The sequence below is a fragment of the Hippopotamus amphibius genome, chromosome 8, assembly GCF_030028045.1.
Source record: "Hippopotamus amphibius kiboko isolate mHipAmp2 chromosome 8, mHipAmp2.hap2, whole genome shotgun sequence".
NCBI classification, from domain to species: Eukaryota; Metazoa; Chordata; class Mammalia; order Artiodactyla; family Hippopotamidae; genus Hippopotamus; species Hippopotamus amphibius.
This window is the reverse complement of record NC_080193.1, coordinates 143,231,697-143,255,665: the sequence shown is the minus strand read 5'-3', so window position 1 is coordinate 143,255,665 and position 23,969 is coordinate 143,231,697. Positions and strand designations below refer to the sequence as shown.

Here is a 23,969-nt window from a genome sequence, read left to right as displayed (position 1 = left end):
TATATATTATAACCTAGGTCGTATATTTAATTGAAGAGAAGGATGTCAATAATGAAAATGAGCCTAATTTTTCAGCCACTAAACCTTTCCAGCAGGGAACATTCGCGTTCTAATTGGCTCAACTCGACTTTAAATGGAACAATGCTTTACTCCTTGTGAACGTGATCACCACTCAGGTCTTTTTTGAGGAGTCTGAACTAAGACAAAAAGAGTCAGTTGGTTAATAGCATCAGAAGCAGCAAAACTGGGAGCAAATGACCCTGGAGTCCCTGTAAAGTCTATTCCATGGTCCAGCAAATCTGACTCATTGATTGGATTCAGAGCCTTTCAAAGGCAACAACTGGACTTTGTGCTCCTGCTGCATCTCTCCACGCCTGGAACAGCCGCTCCCTGCCTCTTACACCCTGATGTATAGGACTCAGTCGTGAGGTGCCATGTAAACAATGTGAGGTATTGCATAAACAGCCAGTTGCCAAAGGGATCTATTCCTTATAGAGAGGACTTACTACAGATCCAAAGAGATATACAAAAACATTCATTCATCAACAAATGGAAAGTGAAACACTGTATTCAGAGAACAGAATTATCTTACAGCAGTTAAGTAACTTAGATCCAATCAAAGGATGCTTCAGAAAAGCAGGTTATACAATGATGATTGTATCACTTAGGTAAATTTTCTTTGGACTTCATCTCAAGACTGGAATTTACACAATCAGCTCTGCCGGTCTCCAGCTTGCCAACTGCAGATCTTGGGACTTCGCAGACTCCACAATCATGTGAGCCAATTCCTTATAATAGATCCTTATAATAAACATAAATGTAAATATATAAAGAGATTGGAACAGAACCTATTGCTTCCATCTCTTTGGCAATAACCATAACACAGGTAAATTTTTTAAATGCTAACAAAACAATACTGTTTTTAGTTCATGAATACATACCTAAACATGCAAAACTATAAGAAATAGACTAGAAGGAGAGGCACGAAATTCATGATAGTGATTGCTGGGAGGATGGGAGACGGGAATGAGATAAAGGACCAAGTGAATTTTATCTGGATGTTCTATTTCCTTTATGAAAAAGATCACTAACCTAAAGTGGTAAAATGTTAATTTTTTTTCTTGGGGGTGGTTGTAAGATGCTTGTTATATAATTACGTTGATACAGAAGGGGTTTCTTATAATCACAACCACTGAACCATTTCCAGGCCATATAATGCAACCCAAATCCTGGTATGTGCTCGGGTCTAAAGTTAATCCTGACTGCACGCTTGGAAAGTTAGCAGAAATCGCAAACTGAGTAGAATTCAGTTCCTGCAGTGTTTGATGTGAGACTTCTAAATGAATGTACTTGTCTTAAATGCTTTAAAACTTTGCAAATTGTTGTTAATTTCTTTAAGTAACTCATAAAATTAAAATGAAGAATTCTTAATCCACGGCTTTGCTCTGAAGCTCTAATAATTGGATAAGTGCTTAATTGGCATGCTTCAGTTTCCATGATAGCGAGCTAATTAAAAAAAAAAGTACAGCAAATATAAAGATAGTCCTTTAGAGTTCAGCTTTAAAAATGCTAATTTAGATAGTCTAGTGAAACAGGCATATTGGCACCTACTTAATTTCATCACCTATATAAACTACCATAATATACTCACCAAAAAGTATGGAATCAACCTATCCAAAAGCACGTACTGTACGAGCGCCATGTGGCTACGCCAGCTTACCCTTTTTTGGAGAGAGGAGGGTTTACCTACATAGATGATCACTGCCCACCACTACCCCCTTACTACAGGAGACCCAAAGCTCGCTAGTACATGACCCTTGACCTGGACTCTTACTGCCTAACTGGAGAGATGAAAACACAAAACAAAAATAATCTCGTGCTAAATGACAACTGTGGCTACAGGGCACCCAAGAAGTGAGCGGGGGATAAGCTCACAGGAAACATGGATGACATGCAGCTGGTAGAGAAAAGAGTGAGGGATTTCCACATAGAAGAAGCACGTGAGCTGTGCAGAGGCAGAAAGGAGTAGACCTGGTAGGAGACAGGAGTGAAGTCCAAGCGTACACATGAGCAAGTTTATGGGATGCTACAGAATTATGGTTAGACAGACAGAATTACAGAAATTTGGAATGAATGCTACGTATTTGGGAAGTCTTACTGATGTTTAAGATGGGGTTTGACCTGATGATAGCACAATTTAGGAAAGATTAATAGGATGTAATCTTCTCTGGGCTCTCCGTATCACTGACAGTAAAATCAAAGTCCTTACAGTGGTCTACAAAGCCCTATATGATCTGGACACCTGTTCACTCTCTGACCTCATTTTCTACTTCTTCCACCTTCCCTCACTTCCAGTTACAGTGGCCTCTTTCTAAGCCTAACACTTGGCAGCCACACTCACCCCCGGGGCCTCTGCAAGTGGACTTGCCTCGACCCAAGATGTTCTCCCCCAGACGTCCTCCTGGCTCCCTCCCACACCTCCTTGGTCTTTCTTCAACTTATCTTTGGAATGTAAAATGGTGTAGCCATCATGGAGGACAACACGGCAGTTCCTCAAAAAATTAAAAATAAAATCATCACGTGATCCAGGTATAGACCACGAAGAACTGGAAACAGGATCTGGAACAGGAGTTTGTACACGCATGTTCACAGCAGCGCAATTCACAGGGGCCGAAAGGTGGAAACAAGCCAAATGTCCATCCACAGAAGCATGAATAAAGAAAATGTGTGATACACACACAATGGAGTATTATTTAGCCTTAAAAAATAATGAAATTCTGGCATTTGCTATAGCATGAATGAACCGTGAAGGCATTACACTAAGTGAACTAAAGCAGATGCCAAAGGACAAATATTGTATGACTCCACTTACAAGAGGCTCCTGAAATAGTCACTTCCATATAGAAGAGAGCAGAATGGTGGTTTCCAGGTGCTGGGGGAAGGGGCGAGTGCAGTTACTGCTTAATGGGAGTTTTAGCTTGAAGTGGCAGAAAGATGCTGAAGATGGAGAATAGTGATAGTTGCCCAACTATGTGAACATACATCACTCCACTGAACTGTACACTCAAAAATGGTTAAAATGGTAAAATTTTATGTTTATTGACTTTACATCAATAGTAGAAATTTTTTTTAAGTCACCTTCTCTGTGAACCCTTGCTGCCCACCTCATTTCAAACTGCAGACCACGTCCCCATCTGGCACTCTTATCGCACCCCTCACCCCTGCCTTTTTTTCTCTCCTCTCAGCACCAACACCACCAAGCACACAAGCTTCTCTACTTATTTGGATCGCAGTCTGCTCCTCACTCCAGAACGTAAGCTCCGGAGGGCAGGAACACTGCGTGTTTTACCTCCCCAGCGCCTACAACAGTGCCTGGCATGCAGCAGGCAGTCAGTAAATACTTGTTGAATGAACTATCACCGCTACACCAAAGGGACTAGAACGGAGGGAGGCTGGAAGCGAAATTAGCCACACAGGCTGTGGCTGGGCTCCAAGAAGACGGCGGCAAGGCTGGGGCTGTGGGGTGTCTATTTTGAGAGAAGAAAGTATAAACCTGAAAGACGCTCCCAAAAAAGGATGTGTAAGATTTGAAAACAGATTGGAAAAGAAAAGGAGCAGAAAAATGTGTCAGGACAAGCTCTATTTTGAGACGAGAAGAATGGAAGCACCAACAAGAGAACTGGGGGTTGGGAGCTGGTTTTAATAAAATAAAGGGCAACACAGAGCAGACATGTCAGAGCTGGAGGTAGGGGACTGTGACCCCTGCCCAAGGATGGATTAAGCTAAAGACGTAGTGAATACACCAAGAGAGCACTTATGAAAAAGAAGAGGAAAGGCTGGAGGATGTGGCTTTGGTGGACGCACACGGGGCGAAAAAAGAAGGAAGACGACACTCGGATGGCCTACAAAGCTCCAGATCGTGGAAGCCAGAAGGGGAGTTCTGAGAGGCGGAGGGAGATTAGAAAGGCGAAAAGGCCACTCCATTTGACAAGTAGGTTATTGGCAACGTTAGAGAAGGGTTTCAAACGCTGGCAAATCTTTTAGCGATATGACTATTTTCAGAATTGTGATGTTTATAAAATGGAACCCTGTAAATAAAATTGAAACTTTTTTGCTTGTTTTTTTGTTTTTTAAAGATTTGTTTTATTATTTATTTTTGGCTGCACTGGGTCTCTTTTGCTGCACTCGGGCTTTCTCTAGTTGTAGCGAGCGGGGGCTACTCTTCATTGTAGTGCACGGGCTTCTCAGTGCGGTGGCTTCTCTTGTTGCGGAGCACGGGCTCTAGGCGCGCAGGCTTCAGTAGTTGCGGCACGTGGGCTCAGCAGTTGTGGCTCATGGGGCTTCGTTGCTCCGCGACACGTGGGATCTTCCCGGCCCAGGGCTCGAACCCATGTCCCCTGCATTGACAGGCGGATTCTTAACCACTGCGCCACCAGGGAAGCCCTAAACGTTTTAATTTTGAGGTTTCCTCCGCCAGGGAAGGAATGGGGATGTGGAGATACCACTAGAAGAACAGCCCACCGCGAAGTGCTCCAGTGAAGCCTGGGACGGGACGGGTGTGGGTGGCAGAGGCGAGGAGCCTTCCATTAAGATCAGGAGCAGTTTTCCATTGTTATTCTTCAGGGCCTCCCTAACTGATCTTTCCCACTTACCCACGCATCCTTAGATTCTGATTATTTTAAAGCCGCCATTCTCTCTCCTCTGGATTTCACATGACCTCCCAACTGCTTTCCCGGCATCTAAGCACCATTACACAACCGGTCTGTGAGTTCACATCACTCCACACCTAGTGAAGACTTCCCACCTCACTCAGAGCCAATGCCCATGGCCACACAGGAATCCGCCACAGACACCTCCTGCTCACCAGGTGGCTCACGCACCCCCACCCTTTCCGTGGATCAGGTCATTCAGGTACTGCCCGGGGTCACTGTACTTGATCTTGGCTCCCCTCAGCCTTCAGGGCTCTGCTCAAAGATCACCTTAGTAGAGACTTCTCAATCTACATGAAAGCTCACCCGCAGTACCCCCATCTCTCTGTATGCATATATTTATGTATCTTTCTTCCTTTATTTTCTTTCTTTCCTTCTCTCCTTCGTTCTTTTTTTCTTTCTTTACTTCCTTCCTTAGCTATTTATTTTCATGGTACGTATCAGCACCTGACATGTTCTACTTGCTTATGGTGTACTGCCTTGGGGCACATAAAAAGTCAGTATTTGCTAATTACTCAATCCGAGTTAATGACTTCTACTATGACTAGACAAAACTGTCTAACATACAACTCAGTCGCCATCTTCATACTTAGAACATCCTATCTACCATACTCTTCTCTAAAAAAGTGTTCTAAACTGCCTCAATTCCGAGTAAGCCTTCTCAGGCTACCGATGCACCTTTCAGACTAATTCACAGTGGTTTACCTACACTTTAGACACAATTGGGAAATACTCAGGTCTGATTTCTTTAACTACACTGGGTTAGAAATGGCTGACTGGATAGAAGACCTTTGGAAGCAGGTGTTTTGATGGCATGAATTAACAGCTCTCAGCCTGAGAGGCGATAAGAAAACCACAAATAGCAAGAATGAGGAAAAGACACACACATGCACACAAACTTGTACGTTTGAGGATTCCTAGCACAGGAAAAAGCCTAGCAGTGTAAAAAGCTCACCATTTAAAGCATATTAATCAACGTTGATAATGGTGGTTGCAAACTGTCAGGAAAAGGTTCGGTTGAGTCCAAACTCCCCTTCGTAGCCATGAAGCTGAAAATAAAGATTTCGTTTAAGAATTTAAATGAAAACCTCAAACTCATCTAGAAAAGTCCTACACGCAATATATGTTTTTCTGATCATGCTGGATTTCTCTAAAATTGAGGGCTGCTACTAGAAACAAATAAGAAATGTAACTAAGGACTATACAAATAATAGCGTATGCGGTACTTTCAGGTTCACAAAGAAAAAAGTTTCTTTTCATCTCGTGGGACAGGGACAACGTGAAAGCAGAAAAGCAGATTGCATTTTTGCAACTCTGACCACTCTTTCTGACCCCTGTGGAGTTAAGCACTTACCATTAAAAACCCAGGTGATTTGTGACTGTTTTGTCTTGAGATTAAACACTTTGAGCATTCCACAGCTTCCGGAGAGAGCAAGAAGGTAAAAGCAGTTAATTTTTACGGCTCTACCAATAAAAAAACTATCATTAGCTTTGACTAAACATAATTCAGAAACCTGAGAGTCAGACTACAACAAGTCTAAGGCTATGTTTCTCGCATACTTTGTTCCATATGAGGACATTTTACTCATGAGAGTTCAGTCATCCCACGTGCCACCATGTGTGCCACAGCAATGACTGAAGCCAAGCCAAGGAAGACAACATTCCAGGGGGACATGGCAACAGCAAACCCACCTTCCACCCAGCTCACCGGAGATGGCCGATAAAGACCCACACATTCTCTCATTTAACAGATGCGGAGCCACTGTCGTTACACATCTTGTTTAACACACACGTATATGCATTTACGACGTGTCAGACACATGCCCTCAGTTAAGTATTAACTTACTTGATCCTCAGGATAACCCAAAGAGAGAAACGCCATTTTTTCGTCATTTCACAGATGAGAAAAGCCAGGCACAGAGAGGAAGAGCAACTAGCCTGGAGTCAAAGCTACCAAATGGGGGAGCTAAGGCAGTCTGAGTGCAGAGCTAGGCTCTTAACCACTGAGCTCTAAACCAGGCACAAAGCTAAGCAGAGGGAATCTTCTAGGAAACAAGATCAATGGGTCTCTGCCCTCTTGGGGGCTTACCTTCCAGCCAGGAGGGATTGGGAAAAAGAAAACGATATATAACAATTTAATTTTAATGCTGGGAGTGCCACAATGGAGAAGTGACAGGATACTGCAGTATAGAAGGGAAAAGGATGGTGGAAAACACTCATGGAGCTCTCGCTGATTCCTCACAAAACCCTGAAAAATAACAAATAATATTCTCATTGCAGAGATGCAGCAGTTCCCGCTGGGAAAGGGAAGGTGAGGGCCAGAGGCAGGGCTCACCCCTGGTTTAAGCAGTCCCAACACAGGTCTGGTTGTTAGGAACAACTACATACATGACTTTCTCCTAGATCCTTTCCATATATATAGTGTTCTCTTTGCATCAGAGCTGAGTCGGTACCCGCAGGGGATTGGGACCAGGAACCCCCGCACTTACCAAAATCTGCAGATGCTCAAGTTCTTTACCTAAAACGGCAGTGTTCGGATTCTCCCATACACTTTTTTGTTTGTTTGCTAAATTCTATGTAAGAACTCATACAGAATACTCCAGATAAGTGAGTTTCAATCCTCACCTTCCTCTTCTTCACCTGGATTAATCTGGAAGGGAGGTAACTCGTAACTTTCTCTGCTGTTTGTGAACTACGCGTAACCAATCACGTACATTATCGTTCTTCAAATATGTTTTGGTGAGATATTTCAAATACCTTTTGGAAAAAGTCATCTCAGAAGTTACAGTAATCTTGCTTTGGCTTCTTTTGATTATTATAACACCTCCTCCGAGATTCCCAGCTTTTCCAATCCCTTTGGTTCTCTCCTGAAGAAACTACTCAAAATTGGCAGCGTCCATGACCCCATCTTCTACAGGTTGGGTACAGTCCAGAGGGAACCTTCGGGAGCTGCTTCTTTTTTTGCCCCCCTTTTCACCGGCACCATGAGGTCAGTGGAGGCAGAAAGGGGGTCCCCCATATACTTTAAATCATCTCTAGAAAACTTATAATACCTAATGTAAAGGCACATAAATACTTGTAAATACAATGTAAACGCATGTAAATATTTGTTGGGTGCACAGCAAATTCATTTGCTTTTTGGAACTTTATGGAATTTTCTTCCCAGAAAGTCTCAATCCGCAGTTATTTGAATCCATGGTTACAGACGGCCAACTGTATAATCATTTAATTTCTTCTGCATGTGACACTCTGAGAGGTTTAAGTATTTATCCTGGGCGTCTTGTCAAATCCAGGAGGCTTATCTTATCGCTCTGACAACAGTCATTAAATACTAAGCACTCTACTCACAGAAACACTGTAATGGGTGTTGGTTAGTGGCATTTCCCTAAAATTAATTCCTACCATTGCTACCCTGAGGCTGCTCTATCCTGGTAGCTGAGGAGTTACAGAGTTAAGGAGATAGGAGGCAGAAGAACAAACAAGTATCTAATGACTTCATTCCACGGGCCAGGCTAGGTGTTCACAAGCTATCTTATTTAAATGGTGAGAAGACAGGAGATGTTTCAGATAAGATGGGTCTGAGAAGCTGTGGGGCTGACTTAAAAACAAGTTCTTCTGTCATTTTAAAAGTACTATGAGGAAATTAAATACAATCAAAACACCCAACTTCAAGAGAAGAGAAACTCTGCAGTCATTAAAAATTATGTTTGCAAGGAGTGTTCAACAAATGAAGAAATAGTCATGTTCTAATAATATTTACCTAGAAGAAGAGCAAAAGGGGGATAAGGTATAAGACCCATTATAGACAAATACATACATTTTTATGCATAAAACATTTCTGAAAATACACAAAAAGGAATAGTATTACTAACGGCTCCCACAGGGAGAAGATGGAGAAGAGGAAATTTTAACATCTACTTTACACCTTTCAATAGTTTCCTATACATAATTTTTAAAAATTAAAACAAAATTAGATTTAGCGAGAATTTTTAAATAATGTATAAAAATGGTGACAATGCTTAGACTACAAAGTTACCCTAAGCATCACGACAAAAGCTTTTTAATAGAGAATAATTTCAACTCTATCCCCCTCCCAATACAAGGAAGTAGAAAATTCCTGAAACCGAAACCCTGAGGGGTCAGTTTTCGCTCTTTTACTTTGTAAGCTTTATTACTCTTTGCAGTATTTACAGTAAGCTTTTACCACTTTCACGATAAAAAAAAAATCCAAGTATTAAATAAGAAATAGAATATAAGAAATGGACTCATATAAATGATAGAATTATAGTAGTTGCTTCTGCCACATTCTGAAGTCAAATCTAAAGAAGTTGAGATCATCACTCTAGAATTAATAATTCAAAGTAAACACTAAGAGATCACCTCGCTGAATTACAGCCAAATGTGGGCTTCCAAGTCCTATTTCAAGGAAGACAGAATCACACCTTAATCTTAAATACTTTCGACTTAATCTTCTTTTCTCCTAATCTTCTTTGCTGTGGTGTTAACCCTGCCTTCTTTCAAACAGCCACCTGAGAAGAGAATATGACAGTGACCGTTAGCTGGAGTCAGGTCACAGACTCCAACCTCAGGGTGACTAGCAACTCCCAGCGGACCAGAAGCCTCTTGCCTCACCTCTTAGGCACTGTTGGCTTCAATACGTCCCGATTCCTTTTGGACTTTTCTCTAAAATGCTACCTGCCTCCAAAAGGTATTACTACAACGTGCATCTTACAAAGCAGCGATAGGAAGGAAATTAATGGCTGCTTTAAGTTACCCTGATGCCGGAGTGTCATGTATTACCAACACGTGGATCTTCTTTGCAAGCTCTTTTGGAAAATATATAGGCATCACGTTTACTGTCATCATGCATTTTCCCCTTTGACGGACAAGGCCCTCTGTGAAGTAGACAAAAGCAGGGAGCTCCAGGTCCTCTCTGCTGGGGTAAACACACTACAGCCTCTCTCTTACTTTTTACAACCAAAAGCTTCTGGGCACAACAAAAACGTGAGAACTCTGAAAAGTGAAGAAAAAGGGTGAATGGTGGAGGCGGGTCAAAACTTAGAGAAGTGACCGAAAAGGGGGTGAACGTCCCAGTTGTTTTATTTTTTTTTTTACTCTGGAGCTCTGTCCTGGAGCAGGGCACCATCGCAGAGGTCCACAGAGAGAACAGGGCAGTCAGCTGAGCAGAAGGAACAGCTAAATCTTCAAATGAAACCCTGTCTTTTGGGCAAGAGGGACCTGGAAAAGGAACCCTGAAGGCCAGAGTATGGGGGGAATCATAGGGAAAAAGAAGATGGAGAAGGAAATCCCTCAATTCTATACAAAAACCTGTACAATTCCCAGCCTCGCCCTGAGCTGTGCATTCATGGAATAGACCCAGAGCAGCACAACAAAGGCTTTGAAAATTGAATTGAGGGGACTTCCCTGGTTGCGTAGTGGTTAAGAATCCCTGGTGACGTAGTGGTTAAGAAACCCCTGCATTGGCAGGGGACATGGGTTCGAGCCCTGGTCCAGGAAGATACCACATGCTACAGAGCAACTAAGCCTATGTGCCACAACTACAGAGCCTGTGAGCTACAACGACTAAGCCCGCGTGCCACAACTACTGAAGCCCTTGCGCCTAGAGCACGTGATCTGCAACAAGAGAAGCCACTGCAATGAGAAGCCCATGCAATGAAGAGAAGCCCCCTTCACTGCAACTAGAGAAGCCTGCACACAGCAACAAAGACCCAATACAGCCAATAAATAAATAAAATTTGTTTTTAAACTGAACTAAGATTAGAACAACCACCCACAGGAGGTGACATGGAAATTCATCTAAATCTAGCCAGGTTTGGACTTCCTAGGTGGTGCAATGGTTATGAATCCGCCTGCCAATGCAGGGGTCATGGGTTCAAGCCCTGCCCTGGGAAGAGTCCACATGCGACAGAGCAACTAAGCCTGTGCACCACAACTATTGAGCCTGTGCTCTAGAGCCCGTGAGCCACAACTACTGAGCCCATGTGCCACAACTATTGAAGCCCACGCACCTGGGGCCTGTGCTCCACAACAAGAGAAGCCACTACAATGAGGAGCCTGCACACCACAATGAAGAGTAGCCCCCACTCGCAGCAACTAGAGAAAGCCTGTGTGCAGCAACAAAGACCCAATACAGCCAATAAATAAATTAAATAAATAAATAAATTTATAAAAAAAAAATTAATCTAGCCAGGTTCGCTGCCTGCAAAAACAAATTTAAAAAAGACATTGTTCAGAAGATAATAAGGCCCAGAATCTATATAGCATAATATACACAATGTCCAGGATACAATCCCATAGCAATTCATATACAAAGAACTGGAAAAATATGACCAGTTCTCAAGAGAAAATACAATCAGATTCCAACCCTAAGACGACCCAGAGGATAGATATTATAATATCCTCCATGAGGATATGAAATGAATGGAAAGACAGAAGTTCTCAGCAGAGAAATAGAAACTAGAAAAATAACCAAGTGAAAATTACAGAAATAAGAAAAATATATCTGAAATTAAAACTTCACTGGATGGCTCAACAGAAGAACAGAGACCACAGAGGAAAGAGTGAGTAAGCTTGAAGAGTGAGTGAAATTATATAATCTGAAGAACAAAGAGAACAAAATTCAGAAAAATAAGCAGAGCCTCAGGGACCTGTAGAAGAATATTAAAACTTCTAGTATTTTTGTCACTGGAATTCTAGAAAAAGAGGAGAAAAAGATTGGTGGAGAAACTATTTGAAGAAATAATGGCCAAAAACTTCCCAATTATTAAAATACATAAATTTATAAATGCAAAAAGCTCATAAACTCTAAATAGAATAAGCTCAAAGATAACCACCCTCAGACACGTCAAAATCAACTGCTTAAAAGCAAAGATAGAGGAAAAATCTTCATAGCACCTAGAGAGCAATTACACATTATGTATAGGGGAACAATTATTCAAATGACTGAAGATTTTTCATCAGAAACAAGAAAGGCCAGAAGACAGAAAGAAAAAATCAGCCGATCTAGAGTTCTATATCCCTTGATAATATCCCTCAGAAAAGAAAGCTAAATAATGACATTTTTAGACAAAGGAAAACTAAGAGAATTCATTTCTGGCAGATCTAGTCTAAAAGAAATGCTACAGGAAGTGGTTCAGGCTGAAGGGAAATGACACCAGAAATCTGGATATTCACCAAGAGCAACAACAGAAATGATAAATATCTGGGTAAATATAAAAGGCTATTTTCCCCAGTTCTTTAAAATGTATATAATTGCTGAAAGCAAAAATTATACCATCGCTTAGTAGGGTTTTCAATGCACAGATGTAATTTATGTCCTAACGTTAAGTGGGGGAAGATAAAGGAAACTATACGGTCATAAGGTTTCTACGTTTTACTTAATGTAGTACAATATTAACTCTAAGAAGACTATGAGAATTTAGATATGTATATTGGAACTCTTGAACATGCACCAATTTTTTTTTCAAAGAAATAGAGCTAAAAATCCGATAGCAAAATGAAAACAGAATACTAAAAAGATAGATTCAAATCATCCAAGAGGACAGGAAAGGAGATAAAGAAGAACAAATAGTGAGGGACATGGAGAAAACAAATAATCAAATGGGAAATTTAAATCTAATCATATCAATAATTACATTAAATGTAAATGATCTAAAAACACCCATGTAAAGATAGTCAGAATTTTTCAAAATAACAAGAACCAACTATATGCTACCTACAAGAAACCCACTTTAAATATAAAGACCTAGATAGATTAAAAGTAAAAAATGAAAAAAGCATATCATGTGTATAATAATCAAAAGAAAACCAGAATGGCTATGTTAATTTCAGCCAATCTTGTGTTCCTGCTTCTTCTAATCTTTTTGTTTTGTTTTGTTTTTTTGTTTGTTTTAATTCATTTATATTTTAAGCTCTTTATTGGAATATAATTGCTTTATACTGTTGTGCCAGTTTTGGAGGTGCACAAAGGTGAATCAGCTGTATTTACACATATATCCCCATATCCCCTCCCTCCCGCAACTCCCTCCCACCCTCCCTATGCCAGCCCTCTAAGTCATCACCCATCATCAAGTTGATCTCCCTGTGTTATGCAGCAGCCTCCCACTAGCTATCTATTTTACAGTTGGTAGTGTATATATGTCAATGCTACTCTCTCACTTCGTCCCAGCTTCCCCTTTGCCACCCCCAACCCCATGTCCTCAAGTCCATTCTCTACATTTGCATCTCCTAATAGTTAATCCCTCTATATTAATACCTTTACTTGCAGAGGCTTTTCCCTCATTATTCATAAAACCATTTCCAGGGTCTTAAGCTGTGTTTGGCAATGATTTACAAAATATATCAGCATACCCTGCTCTTTATGAACTTACCATCTAAGACAGACAACATTAATGCAACAGTTTATTAATGTATATATTTACGCATATTGACATATATCAAAAAAATCTAAAGTATATATTTGGAAAAGGTGTTAAGTTCCCTATATACACAGAAGATTTCACAGGTTTTAAGAATGGCATGGAATTCTCACGAAACTTACAGTTTAGATGGTTTAAAAAATAATGCTGGGAGTCCAGAAGGGAATGGCAGGATATACTGAAAGTCCTGAAAGAGAGAAACCTACAGCCAAGAATACTCTACCCAGCAAGAATCTCATTCAGATTTGAGGGAGAAATCAAAAGCTTTCCAGACAAGCAAAAGTTAAGAGAATTCAGCACCACCAAACCAGCCTTACAACAAGTGCTAAAGGAACTTCTCTAAGTAGGAAACACAAGAAAAGGAAAACACCTACAAATACAAACCCAAAACAATTAAGAAAATGGTAATTGGAACACACATGTCAATAATCACCTTAAATGTCAATGGATTAAATGCTTCAACCAAAAGACACAGACTGGCTGAATGGATACAAAAACAAGACCCTTCTATATGCTGCCTACAAGAAACCCACTTCAGACCAAGGGATACATATAGACTGAAAGGAAAGGGATGGAAAAAGATATTCCATGCAAATGGAAGCCAAAAGAAAGCTGGAGTAGCAATACTCATATCAGACAAATTAGACTTGAAAGTAAAGACTATTACAAGAGACAAGGAAGGACACTACCTAATGATCAAGGGATCCATTCAAGAAGAACATATCACAATGGTAAATATCTATGCCCCCAATATAGGAGCACCTCAATACATAAGGCAAATGCTAACAGCTATAAAAGGGGACATCGACAGTAACACAATAATAGTGGGAGACTTGAACACCCCACTTACATCAATGGACAGATCATCCAAACAGAAAATAAATAAAGACACACAAGCTTTAAATGACACATTAGACCATCTCCACTTCATTGATATTTATAGGACATTCCATCCAAAAACGACAGACTACACTTTCTTCTCAAGTGTACACGGAACATTTTCCAGGATAGATCACATCTTGGGTCACAAATCAAACCTCAGCAAATTCAAGAAAATTGAAATCATATCAAGCATCTTCTCAGACCACAACGCCATGAGACTAGATATCAATTACAGGAAAAAAACTGCAAAAAATACAAACACATGGAGGCTAAACAATTCACTCTTAAACAACCAAGGAATCACTAAAGAAATCAAAGACGAAATCAAAAAATATCTAGAAACAAATGACAACGAAAACACAACAACCCAAAACCTATGGGATGCACCAAAAGCAGTTCTAAGAGGGAAGTTTATAGCAATACAGTCCTACCTTAAGAAACAAGAAAATGATCAAATAAACAACCTAACCTTACACCTAAAACAACTAGAGAAAGAAGAACAAAGAAACCCCAAAGTGAGCAGAAGGAAAGAAATCATAAAGATCAGAGCAGAAATAAATGAAAAAGAAAGGAAGGAAGCAATAGCAAAAACTAATAAAACTAAAAGCTGGTTCTCTGAGAAGATTAACAAAATTGATAAACCATTAGCCAGACTCATCAAGAAAAAAAGGGAGAAGATGCAAATCAACAGAATTAGAAATGAAAAAGGGGAAGTCACAACGGACACCTCAGAAATACAAAACATCATGAGAGACTACTACAAGCAACTATATGCCAATAAATTGGATAACCTGGAAGAAATGGATACATTCTTAGAAAAATACAATCTTCCAAGACTGAACCAGGAAGAAATAGAAACCATGAACAGACCAATCACAAGTACGGAAATTGAGGCCGTGATTAAAAATCTCCCAACACACAAAAGCCCAGGACCAGATGGGTTCACGGGCGAATTCTATCAAACATTTCGAGAAGAGTTAACACCTACCTTTCTCAAACTCTTCCAAAATATTGCAGAAGGCGGAACACTCCCAAACTCATTCTACGAGGCTACCATCACCCTGATACCAAAACCAGGAAAAGATGTCACAAAAGAAGAAAACTACAGACCAATATCACTGATGAATATAGATGCAAAAATCCTCAACAAAATACTAGCTAACAGAACCCAACAGCACATTAAAAAAATCATACACCATGATCAAGTGGGGTTTATCCCTGGGATGCAAGGATTCTTCAATATACGCAAATCAATCAACGTGATACATCATATCAACAAATTGAAGGATAAAAACCATATGATCATTTCAATAGATGCAGAAAAAGCTTTTGACAAAGTTCAACATCCATTTATGATAAAAACTCTCCAGAAAATGGGCATAGAAGGAAATTACCTCAACATAAGAAAAGCCATATATGAAAAACCAAAAGCCAACATTGTTCTCAATGGGGAAAAACTGGAAGAATTTCCTCTAAGAACAGGAACAAGACAAGGGTGTCCACTCTCACCACTATTATTCAACATAGTTTTGGAAGTTTTAGCCATAGCAATCAGAGAAGAAAAAGAAATCAAAGGAATACAAATTGGAAAAGAAGAAGTAAAATTGTCACTCTTTGCAGATGGCATGATATTATACATAGAAAACCCTAAAGACTCTACCAGAAAACTGCTAGCACTAATTGATGAGTTTAGTAAAGTAGCAGGATACAAAATTAATGCACAGAAATCTCTTGCATTCCTATACACTAACAATGGAAGAGCAGAAAGAGAAATGAAGGAAACTCTCCCATTCACCATTGCAACCAAAAGAATAAAATACCTAGGAATAAACCTGCCTAAGGAGGCAAAAGATCTGTATGCAGAAAACTTTAAGACATTGATGAAAGAAATCAAAGATGACACAAACAGATGGAGGGACATACCATGTTCCTGGATTGGAAGAATCAACATAGTGAAAAGGACTGTACTACCCAAAGCAATTTACAGATTCAATGTAATCCCGATCAAATTACCAATGGCATTTTTCACAGAACTAGAGCAAGAAATCTTACGATTTGTATGGAAACGCAAAAGACCCCGAATAGCCAAAGCAATCTTGAGAAGGAAAAATGGAGTTGGTGGAATCAGGCTTCCTGACTTCAAACTATACTACAAGGCCATAGTGATCAAGACAGTATGGTATTGGCACAAAAATAGAAAGGAAGATCAATGGAATAGAATAGAGAACTCAGAGGTAAGCCCAAACACATATGGGCACCTTATCTTTGACAAAGGAGGCACGAGTATACAATGGAAAAAAGACAGCCTCTTCAATAAGTGGTGCTGGGAAAATTGGACAGCAACATGTAAAAGAATGAAAGTAGAACACTTCCTAACACCATACACAAAAATAAACTCCAAATGGATTAAAGACCTACATGGAAGGCCAGACACTATAAAACTCCTAGAGGAAAACATAGGCAGAACACTCTATGACATCCATCAAAGCAAGATCCTTTTTGACTCACCTCCTAGAATCATGGAAATAAAATCAAGAATAAACAAATGGGACCTCATGAAACTTAAAAGCTTTTGCACAGCGAAAGAAACCATAAACAAGACTAAAAGGCAACCCTCAGAATGGGAAAAAATAATTGCCTATGCAACAACGGACAAAAGATTAACCTCCAAAATATACAAGCAGCTCATGCAGCTTAACACCAAAAAAGCAAATAACCCAATCCACAAATGGGCAGAAGACCTAAATAGACATTTCTCCAAAGAAGACATACAGATGGCCAACAAACACATGAAAAGATGCTCAACATCACTACTCATCAGAGAAATGCAAGTCAAAGCCACAATGAGGTATCACCTCACACCAGTCAGAATGGCCATCATCACAAAATCTGGAAACCACAAATGTTGGAGAGGGTGTGGAGAAAAGGGAACGCTCCTGCACTGTTGCTGGGATTGTAAGGTGGTACAGCCACTATGGAAAACAATTTGGAGGTTCCTTAAAAAACTACAAATAGAAATACCATATGATCCAGTTATCCCACTACTGGGCATATACCCAAAGAAAACCATAATCCCAAAAGAAACTTGTACCATAATGTTTATTGCAGCACTCTTTACAATAGCCAGGACATGGAAGCAACCGAAATGCCCATCAACAAATGAATGGATATAGAAGATGTGGCATATCTATACAATGGAATATTACTCAGCTATAAAAAGGGATGAGATGGAGCTATATGTAATGAGGTGGATAGAACTACAATCTGTCATACAGAGTGAAGTAAGTCAGAAAGAGAAGGACAAATATTGTATGCTAACTCACATATACAGAATCTAAAAATGGTACTGATGAACTCAGTGACAAGAACAAGGATGCAGATACAGAGAATGGACTGGAGAACTCGAGGTATGGGAGGGGGCAGGGGGTGAAGGGGAAACTTGAGACGAAGCGAGAGAGTAGCTCAGACATATATATACTACCAACTGTAAAACAGTCAGTGGGAAGTTGTATAACAAAGGGAGTCCAACTCGAGGATGGAAGATGCCTTAGAGGACTGGGGCGGGGAGGGTGGAGGGGACTCGAGGCAGGGGAGTCAAGGAAGGGAGGGAATACGGGGATGTGTTTAAAAAAACAGATGATTGAACCTGGTGTACCCCAAAAAAAATAATAAAAAAAAAAAAAAGGAGGGAGGGAATACGGGAATATGTGTATAAATACAGATGATTGAACTTGGTGTACCTCAAAAAAAATAATAAATTAATTAATTAATCAATTTAAAAAAAAATAATGCTGGGGAAAGCAGAATTCATACCAGAAGCTTGAGAAAAATATTTGTATTTTCAGAAGCAACTACATGTAGGTTTTGATTCAGCCTGCCTAAAGCAAACATAGGCTGTATATTGCACAGACAGAGAAACCTCTTAAAATTCTATTAGACGTATAAAGATCACCAGCAGCATTAGTTGGATCATGCCTATCACTGCATCTTACATTATAATGATAAAATAATGCTTTGGGGTTTACATCTGACAGATGTCCTTCCAATCAATATTCTGTATCTAAACATTCTCACTATGAAATTACAGCCTTATAAGCACCCCACCTCCTCTCCACCAGTCACTTTAAGGTGGCAGGGAGGGGAGGGAGACAGAGAGAGAGGGTGGGTAAAATGGGGGGGAATGATTATGCAAGAGGGTGATTTTATCGGTTGTCTAAAACACACGGATCAGGGTCTTCAAGGCAAAGTTTTCACTTATAAGTAAAACTAGGGAAAGAGATTGATTGTTTTAGGAGAAAATATAAAATGAAGGTAGAGAAAAATGAACTGAACCCTGTAGTACATGCACTTCCCACCTCACGTGTTTTTCACATGTATTTTGTGATTTGATAAAAAAAATCCTGCTCTAAGAGGAATATTATTTCCATTTTACAAATGAGGCAACGGACAGACAAAAAGTACTTAATCAATAGGAAAGGCATCCATCACTTTTATGATACAGTTCATTCCTGGAAACCACCTGAAAAAAATCATTAAATGGACTATGTGGAATTTATTAAAATCATTTACTAGAATAGGTTTGAATTTAGCAATGAGAGCTAGTGACAAATAAGTGGGTAAAGACAAAGAGCGGTGAGATGCTGGTCCTTTATTTTGCGATATCACAAGGAACGTTTGGAGAAGTGAAATGCTAACTACACAAACAAGCAGGGTCGGTCAGCAGTCACGGGCATAAAGACTGACCGGTACTCTAAGGAAGATGAACAGGAGGAGAGACCAAAGCAACCGCTACGAATCTGCAGTTAAAAAGCAAGGCAGTGGAGAGCCCAGAAACAGACCCACGAGAATGCAGTCAACTGACACAATCTGACAAAAGAGCAAAGGGAATACTCTGGAGAAAAGACAGCCTTTTCAACAAATGGTTCTGGAACAACTAGACATACACTCAAGGCAAAAAATAAACAAAACAAATCTAGACACAGATCTTATACCTTTCACAAAAATTAACTCAAAATGGATCAGAGACTGAAATGTAAAATGCAAAAACTATAAAACTTCTAGAAGATAACATAGGAGAACATCTAGGTGACCTTTAGTTCAGTGGTGACTTTCTAGATATAAGATCAAAAGCACAATCCATGAAAGAAAAAACTGATAAGACAGACCTCATTAAAATGAAAAACCTCTGCTCTGCAAAAGACACTGTTAAGAGAATGAAAACGACAAGCTATAAACACAGAGAAAATCTTTGCAAAACACGTCTGATAAAGGACTAGTATCCAAGACATACAACAACCTCTTAAAACTCAACAATAAGAAAATAACCCAATTACAGAATGGACAGAAGATCTAAACAGACACCTTATCAAAAAAGATATACAGATGGCAAATAAAATTGAGCATATGCAAACATGCTCAACTCACCTGTCATTAAGGAAATGAAAATTAAAACAACGAGGTACATCACACACCTGTTAGAAAGGCTAAAATCCAAACGCTCACACTGGTCCTGCGAGTGCTTTTGAGGATGTGAAACAGAAACTCTCAATAGTTGCTGGTGGGACTACAAAATGGCACAGCCACTTGGGAAGACCGTTTGGCAGTTTCTTATAAAACCAAACATAATCTTATCATATAACCCAGCAATCGTGCTCCTTCTCATTTACTCAAAGGAGCTGAAAACTTACATCTACACAAACACCTACACAGACATGTTTATAGCAGCTTTATTCATAATGTTAAAACCTTGAAAGAAACCATGAAGTCCTTTGGTTGATGCATGAATACAAAAACTGTGGTACATCCAGACAATGGAACATTTTTCTAAGATAAAAAGAAATGAACTATCAAGCCACAAAAAGGCAAGGAGCTGGATGTGTTAACCAACCTTATGGTAGCAATCATTTCACATACTATGAAATGTTATATGTCAATTATATCTCAAAAAAAGCTGGAAAAAAACTAAATAAATAAAATCAGTACATCATCTAAGACTACATACTGTACAAGAGAAAAAAAATGATATGGACATGAAGGACAGTGTGGGGTCAATTTATGACTGAAATCCAGACCGCTGACTGGATAGAGATGAGAGTTCAGGACTTTTTTTTTTTAAATAACTGTACTCTGTGTAGGAGACTACCCTTATTCTTAGGAGGGGACTGGGTTAGAAAAAATGTGAATAATACGGATACATGTGAAGAAACAGAAGAGACCAAGCGAAGGGAACAGAGTGTAGGTGCACCTGTGCGAGGAACATACGGTTGTGAGCTGTTCTCACAACTTACCTTGAAATGATTTCCAAATAAAAACTTTTAAGTATGCGCCTGCCAAAAGGCATGGAGGAACCTTAATTGAAAGGTTAAGTGAAAGAAGGCTACCTACGTTTGATTCCAACTACGTGACATTCTGAATAAGGAGCAACTGTGAAGACAGAAAAAAGATCCATGGTCCAGGGAGCGGGGAGGAGCTGAACAGATGGCGCACAGGGGACTTTTACAGCAGTGGAACCATTCTGCATGACACTGCAATGGTGGATACATGGCGTACATCTGTCAAAATGTGCAGAATGTAGGAAACAGTGAACCCTAATGTAGATTACGGACTCTGATTAAAAACAATGTATCAATATTGGCGCATCAGCGATGACAAAGGTACCACACCACTGTAAGCTGTTAATAATGAGGCAAACTGCAGTGCCGGTGGGGGGTGGGGTGGTGAGGTGGGACAGAGACATGCGGGAATCTATGGGAACTCTTTCTGTACTTTTATTCATTCTTCTGTAAAATGTAAAACTGCTCAAAACATAAAAGCTATGAATCTTTTTTAAAGCAAGGCAGTGTGTCACTTTTTGCATTCTTGTTTGATGCTTATGGGTCAAGATTTTTAAATGCCACCAAAAGATATTTTAATTTCCTTCAATTTCACACGCTAGAACTGTATTATGAGGCAAAGAGCCGAAACAGAAAACCCCCTAATGAGAGCCTGCATGTCATTTTCTACGTCTGCTTTTTTCATTAACTTCCAAAATGCCTAGCTGTTCATTTGTTTACTTTCATAGAGAAAATGCATTCTATTCCACTGTGAGCCATCAGGAAGCATTACTGCAGTCCCCAAGGATGTATCTGTGCAAAATGGCCCTCTCTTCACATCCCCTTAAGGCTGGAGCCAGGACAGCTTCCACGACTCTCCTCAGGGCTAGAGATACCAACGATGAGGCCTTAAATGTTGAATACCTCAAAAGAAAGAAATTTGTGATAAAAAGACACTACACGTGCGCGCACACACACACACACACACACAGCTTGAGAAACAGCTGAGTATAAACTCTCCCCCCAAATACCATCAACAAGCAGTTAAGCACGTCAGCGGTTCAGAAGGAGTGCTCAGTGCAGAAAAACTCGTGATGATGTGTCTGCAAAGGAAACTATCACCTTACTGGTGTAGTTAACATGGAGAGATGTTTTCTTCTCTGCTTCTGAAGGTGTGTAAAAAGCCTGGTACTGACAACAACAGCACTTCTGTGTGAAATGACATGTAAATTTTTCTCCTGGCTGCACTTTTAATAAGCAGGGCCTAACTTTTAGCTTTGAATATGGTGGTACAATATTCCAAACACACAGATATTCCTGACCCGTGGTTCTCAAAGTGTGGTCGCGGGACCAGCAGCACTGGCATTACGAGGGAACTTGTTTGAAACACAATTCTGATCCAGATCTACTGAATCCGAAATTCCGGGGGTGGGATCCAGCCGTCCTGTTCTCACAAGCCCTCCAGATGATGACAATGCCCAGTGACGCTGGAAAGCCATGGTTCTAGACGCCCTAAATATGGAAACCTGTCCTACCTTCCCTTCTCTACATGGACTGGAACCAATTACTGAGTTAGGCCTGGCTCGGAGAGCTCCCCACGTTCGTAACACTAGCATAGCTGGCTAAGAATCTCATCTTTTGATCCCTGCCTCTCCACCACGCAAGAAGAGAACCTTCATGTGCTCCCCTAAGGCAGGAGGAGGACTCACATCCAGGGCCAACTCTGAACCGACCATATGAAGAACTCTGTTTTCTCAGCTAAAAAAAAAAAAAATCAAAGTCTCTCTCTCCAAAGGGTCCGGCCTTTCTTGACAACCACAATACTTCCATTTTACACTGGATGACAATTTTCGGTTTATGAAGCACCTCCCGATACACTATGTCATTTGGCTGTTATAATAACCCTGTGACGCAGATGCTCCACTCCCCCGAGCGTTTCACAGAGGAGGAAGCTGGAACGCAGAGAACTCCAAGCAGCCAGTCACCAGTCCAAGACCAGCCAAGCAGTAAGCGTACAACAGCCTCCGTGGCTCCCGCCAAGCACAATGCCCGGTGCGGCTCTTCATCAAAGAAACATTAGCTGTGTGATCCTGGATGAATTCTTGAAGCTCCATAAGCCTCGTTCCCACATCCACAACACAGAAGTAAAAGCAGGACCCACTTCATGGAGTTTATGTGAGGATTAAAGGACAGGCAGAAGGCTCTAAGAACAGGGCCTGGCAATAGCACGTCTGCAGTAACGTTAGCCGTGATTACTGGTCTTGACACCGCCACCACTCCAGCTGTTACAACACTACAGTCACTCCCGCTGCAGTAAGTGGGCATTTTTTAACCTATCACTGTTTTCCTTCACTCCTGCCTTCAGACTCCTTACACTGCCCAGACCATCACATGTGAAGTGTTTAGGCAGCGGACATGATCCCGTCATCTCCTGGGCTACGGTGGAGTTTCCAATAGATTAAGCCATCAAAAACCTTCATAATAGAGGGATATTTTGTTAGCAGCTATTCCAACCGTCTGACACTTTTGTTTTTATTTCAATGTAAAGATTCGCTTTTACAAAGATAAACCAGATGACTACGTCAAATGTACACAGCCTTCATCCCGGAGAGTTTCTTGAGATTCAAGGAAAACAAAAGGCTTAACCAAGGCTGGCAAATTGAAACGCTGGCTCGGCTCCTTGCCACTGAACCGATCAAAGGTAGTCTGTGTGTCCAGTGGTATAAATGAAAAACAGAAACTCTTCTCTGAGCAAATCCTTCCAGATACATGCCTGACTGCAACCCTCTGAAGCTGACACAGCTGAAGTCAGATCTTTTGCATGAATTATGCACTACGGCAGAACAGAAGGAAGCCCACTCAGACTATGACTCATCGTATAAGAAGCAGCTGAAGACACAATTTGTACTATGCATCTGGGAAGCCAACATTCCTGAACTAGGTGAGAGGCTCCTGGTGAGGGGGGACTTCAGCTATGGGAGTGCAGCAGCAAAGTCCATGGAGCTAATGACGTCACCAACTGCACAGACTCACTGTGTCTTTTTGTGGCTTCTGTCCCGCTGACTTCCAAGTCCATTGATCTAATCCACCATAACTAATTATTTATATCCTCTGAGCAAATGAGAAATTAACATTCATTTTAATTCATTTCAGTTAAGTCAATATCAACCCAACAAAAGATTCTCCAAGTCTAAATGTAAAACCTCATTTAATTTTTTCCCTAAATCACAATGATTCGAGTTTAAATGCCATAATGTATTTTAGCATTTATATGCTCCAATTATGAATTCTATAAATAAAGATTGTTCGTACTTCTTGGATTTCTAAGGCCTCCATAAAAGAATGTCTGAGTGCCTCTGAAAAATGTTTTTAATGATTCTTCTAAACTTAACAAAAATTCAGCCAAAGCTTAAATTGTTGTTTTCTAAAAGGAAATAACTTCTAAAATGAAACTGCTTCTAAATCAAATGTAGTCATGCTGGTACGATTTCAAATTCATCAAGACCCAAGATAATCAATGTTCACAGTTATATATGAATGGCTTATTACCTCAGGAAGTAAATCCATATTTGGGGAAAACAACTGCTCTGTCAGCTTGTCCATGTTGCCAATATTATTCCTACTTATAT

At 40.3% G+C, this 23,969-nt stretch overlaps 1 protein-coding gene and 1 pseudogene across 3 annotated transcripts in view; both read right to left on the bottom strand.

Moving 5' to 3' along the window:
- The window catches only part of CERS6 (ceramide synthase 6), a 308,139-nt gene that overhangs the window by 260,783 nt on the left and 23,387 nt on the right, over positions 1-23,969 (bottom strand). The window lies entirely within an intron of this gene.
- LOC130858489 (60S ribosomal protein L22-like) lies at positions 7,324-16,799 on the bottom strand (annotated as a pseudogene).